This window comes from Hypanus sabinus, unplaced genomic scaffold (assembly GCF_030144855.1).
Source record: "Hypanus sabinus isolate sHypSab1 unplaced genomic scaffold, sHypSab1.hap1 scaffold_411, whole genome shotgun sequence".
Lineage (NCBI taxonomy): Eukaryota > Metazoa > Chordata > Chondrichthyes > Myliobatiformes > Dasyatidae > Hypanus > Hypanus sabinus.
The window spans coordinates 200,565-205,842 of NW_026781292.1; positions in this window are offsets into that span (position 1 = coordinate 200,565).

Below are 5,278 nucleotides of genomic sequence, written 5' to 3' on the forward strand. Positions count from 1 at the left end.
TTCCTTAATTTGAATATAAAACATGGTGGCAGAAAGAGCTGTAACTAATAAATAACAGTAACAGGGCTGGGCACAAGCCTTCAACCAGGAACGACGGCAGCTTTGGGTGCTACGCATATTCACTGAGTAATTCATTCCGGACGCCAATGCATAGATTCCTAACATCGACTTTCTCCAGTTATAATCACTTCCGATTTATAATCTCTTTGGAATATCATTTGACAACAGCCGCTGGTTTTCGGAGGGATAATTTCTGAGTGGAGACAGCTCCCTTAGTGTAGGTGCAATTTCAGAGTGAACCGTTTCACAAAATATCTCAATAGGAGGTTCAAACGTGTAAGTCCATGCAATTAATGGAAACGATTCTCTAACGGTAGCGATTCCAACGAGAATTTCCTCAAACAACGGGATTAAAAAAATATGTTCAATGAAACTGTAAAGTAAACAAATCTGAGTGTTCTAACTTCATCGTCATGAATTGCGAACAAATCTGCCTCGTTCCTGATCTATCCAGCCATTCTACTCTAATCATACAAGCAAATTAAGCTTTCCTTTACACGGGAAATTAGTAGGGGAAATATATGATTCAATATATCAGTATTGCGCAATCATAATGATTTCTTTCTGTGTTTTCTTTCCATTCCAGTCAATATTCAGTAAGATTGCTATAAACGTGCACATGTAAACAGTTTATTAATTAATGTGTGTGTGTGTGTGTGAGTGTGCGTGTGTGTGTGTGTGTGTGTGTGTGTGTGAGTGTGTGTGTGTGTGTGTGTGTGTGTGTGTGTGTGTGTGTGTGTGTGTGTTTATATATATATCTGTTTGTTGCCCAATATATACTCACCGGTCCAGATATTCATCATCGTCAGTGCCACGACAGTGTGCAGCATGATAGCGGCGGTCATTTAGTAAGGTTTCTCTGGAAGGTTAAAGGAGCCGGTACTGAAGACAGCTAAGAAACTCTCCAAAACCTTCACACGCTCCACTTGATCTGAACTTTTATTCCCCCCCCGCCCCGAGTACTCAGTATTTCTCTCTGAACTGTCAAATTTCACATACTGAGTTGTGAACTGCAATTTCCTGAAACGCACCAATGAGATATATCTTGCCCTTTAATGGGCATGATGGGGCCATCGTCTTTCATTGGCTGTGAGAACCCAATGAGCTGTGAGAAACTGTAAATGACATGAAACATCGACCCGATGTGTGCATCGAAACATATCCTGTCCTGTAACTTTGTTTTAGATCTGGTAAGCTTTCTCTGAGACCAGATTGCTCAACTCCCATTTTCCCACCATCATGCTGTTGGGCACATTGACAATTTGCTCAGCGATCCTGTCCCGAATCACACTATTATTAATTGCATGACAGTATCGTAGCTTGTGGAATGTTCCTTTAATTCAAATTTCTTGCTGATCAGCTTCCGGTGCCGAGATGGGGGTAGGGGTAGCGATACAAAAATACTTTATTCTGTCGTCAATTTTTCCGTCTATGTCCCACGATTTCAAGCGGAATATTTTATGCCATCTCCAAGCAAAATCATCACAAAATAATAAACGAGTGTTGTATACCTTTCCCTGATGATACATGGAATTATCTGAAACATATATCTCCCAAACGAAAATTCTTTCGCAGGAATTCATAGATCTCCAGGAATATTAGAACATACTCCAGAACTTATTATGTTGTTTTTTCGCGTCTTAAGATGATTGTGAGTCCCATAACATTGAGTTCTCATTTTCCTTCTTTTTTTTTATGCTCGATGCTTTATTTCCTGGTAGTTAATTCCATGGAGATGCTCTCGCTCAATCAGTCTCTCGCCCGAATCAAGTTTCTCATATGGCCCAGTTCACTGACTTAGTCCTTCTCCATAGATTTTTCTAAACGGTAAGCTGATACATAGAAGAATTTGGAAACAGGCTGATGACAGGCATTATTTTTTTCAGTGAGAGAAAGCAGAATGCGAGGAGACAAAGACAGACCAATGTGATCGCAAATGATGATTGATTGAGCAAATGCAGCAGGTCTAATTAAAATTATATAATTATAATGTAAGTAAGGACTTGCTTGTAATCAAAAAGGGAAGGTCCGCGGTATAGTGACAGCTATTTTGATGAATTTGTGATAGATATGCGGGTAGTAGATGAAACTGCGGGACTAAATACCAGGCGTCACTAATGACATCAAAGTGCAATGGTTTTCATTTGAACTACATTATAACGCCTCTGAAGAACTGCGACTGGACATACTTGAACAGGCATCATCTGCAGTGATACTAGAAAACCAGATACCGGTTATCAGATACCAGACTTCACTATAAAGGGCCAGGTGCAACAACGTAACAGAAAAATAAATTCTTTCTTTCTCAATTTATTTGTTCATTTAGTTGGATTTTATTTGTTGGATGAACAGTAATAACTGCGAGATGTGATCCTTCTGTCAGATTTGGGAGATGACGGAGCAGTCAAGTGTCCCTGAAGATTACGTCTGAAGATGTATATTCAGATGCAGTTCTTCGGAGGCATGATGCAGTGCTTGGAATGAAAGCTGGACCCATTGACCAGCTGGAAGCAGAGATAATTGAAATTAGTCAATCAGGTATGTAGCGGGCCAATATAGATTTGTGTCTGACGGGGGATGTGTGCGGCTTGTATGCATTGCTGGGTTGCCCTGGGAATATGCAGATCAGAAACAAATATACCATTTATATGTTTTTGAGGTACAGTTCACCTCTGGAAAATTACCAGTAACAGTCACAGAGAGGAACCAGGTCGGCCATTGTTGAATTGCAAGGCAGACAAAGTCCAGTCGAGCAAATGTGAGTGGAAATTCTAAATTCAGCGGTACAGGACGATATTTATGTGATTGCAAACCGAAATTCAGAATAATATGTTGCCTCACTTGTTCCAGAATATACGATGTCTCTGAGGAGGCACAAAATATTCTGATGGAGATAATGTGCAGCGTTGATTCGTCTTTCATTTTGTAACCAAAGTCATAGCCATGAAGGAAGCTCTGGATGTGCTAACTTAATTTTGGGAGTTAGCCTGGAGTTAAAAGGCAGGAAATCCAGAGTTGCATACAGAATATTACTTTCTGTACCATTTACTAACGATCTAAATAATTGGAATAGAGTGCGGAACGGGGGCCTATAAAGTTTTTGTTAATAGGCGTTTCATGAAGAAGCAGGGAATTGTGTAGGGAAAACGGGCTGCAGCTATACGGGAATGGTTCTACGTTTCACTGATTGTATTTATACGTACTGTCGGCTTGACAAATAAATCTGAAATGAAAGGCAGGCAGGGAGCGCTTAAGGTATATAGTGGGCATTATTGATTGAAGTAAGTTTATCTCTAATCAACGAGTGTCATAGGTTAGGCTGATGATTCAGAACCGAGATTAGCGCTTTGAAATAGAGCGTTCACTCCTTGATAGAACCATGGTTGATATTGGCACTAGTCTGTCAATATGTTAGAAGTGATAGGATGGAAAGTAAAAATATTAGAAAAGTTTTGCAGAAATTAGAGAAAATTTTACTGCAGTACTCGGAGAAGGCATTCATCCCCTGAGGGAAAGTGGGTAAATCTGCAATCAGTCACACTTGTGTGATTATTTTATTAATCCCCAAAATCTAGTAGAAGTATAGGAGCAGATCTGCAGACAGATACAGCATTGCTGCAAAACCAACCGAACAAACAAAGCAAGAATCAAACTTTTTTTCAGGCAGAGTTTTTCAGCTGCACCGAGGAGTGTTCTTTTTGAAAGCGTGTGACAGTACTGGATTTTCCATTTGGGAAATGAAGGTGTACGGGTGACTAATATTTCTGTTGAAGATCACATTAGAATGGGCGGTCATAATTCATTATATTTCAATAGAGTAAGAAATCAGGGCAAATTTGCTACCAACCAGATGAAATGAATTGGCTCAAGGTAAATTACAGAATTGACTGAGGATTCTGGAAATGCAAATTGTGGGCAGGTGATATTGCAAAGACAACATTTGACATGGGAAACCATTGAAGACTATATGACCAGAGGTCAGGTAAGGCACGTTCAGAGAGATTGAAAAATACAGATGGTAAAGTAAGAAGGCACAGGTGACAGAAGAAATAGTGGTTATAGTCACTAAGGGGGGGGGGAAGAAAAACAGGGCTCATGAAATCGGTAAGGTACTTAGAGATATACAGAGAACTTTATCAATGAAAAGAACCTCCAAAGGTTTCAGAACGATCTTAAGAACTTGCTCCAGAAGAATACCAACTACATATGTTGCAGTTTCAGAACAAGAGACAGACAATGGAGAGGGTATTACTGCTGAAGGAGCATGGAGGAAATTTGTGTTAGGAGTCAGGGGATGTCGGCAAAGTACCAAATCAGTTTTCTGCATTTATATTCACGAAGGGAAAGGATACAGGGAAAGTGAGATCAGAGTGTCCTATTAGAATAAGCGACTGAATTGTGAAACAAAGAGGTAGATGTTATTAACAGTTTTGAAGGACATTAAGATGGACACATTCCCATGGCCTAATAGGACTTATCCTACCTTATGGAGATGCACGAGGGAAGAATGTTGTGGAATCGATGAAGATTTCTGTATTTACTGTCCATTCAGCAGCTGCCTGTGAAGAGTGGAGATGAAAAACAGAATCGTTTATTTTTTTTAATTTTATTAGAAAGTTCAGCATTCTATTTAGAAACTAAGACCGCAGGAAAGTCCGGGAAAATTAGCAGAATTTTGTGCAGAGTGGAAGATGAATGCCCAGCTCGATTAAGCGCTGCCTCAAGCTCTGTTTTCCTTATGCCAAAGTTCATTTGATAATGATTTGATCATATTAACTTCTGTATTGTATGCAGTGCATAATATACAGAACAGCGCTAATACAATGAAGCCTGTTGACATACCGATAAACACGATGGTACTGTATCATAACATAATCCTGAGAAATAAGGAGACACAACGTATGACAATGGCCTCGTCTTCGAATCATTTCGAAAACTAAATTTCCGCACATATTATCTATCTGTAACAGGTCACCACTCATTCAAATGAATATTGTTTTGCCACTCCTAACCCAGATCACCAACTGCTTTTTTCCCCAATTTGACAACATTATTGGTGTTATATGCTTAACCATATTCTTGGTATTTCTCGCACCAGTCATTCCTGAGTACAGCTTTGAGACGGCAACAAGCTAAATAAAAATTAAAATAATGCAGCAGCTGTTTATGTCTTCAATCATATATTTAACGTTCAACTGTTCGTTCTGTTAATTCACAA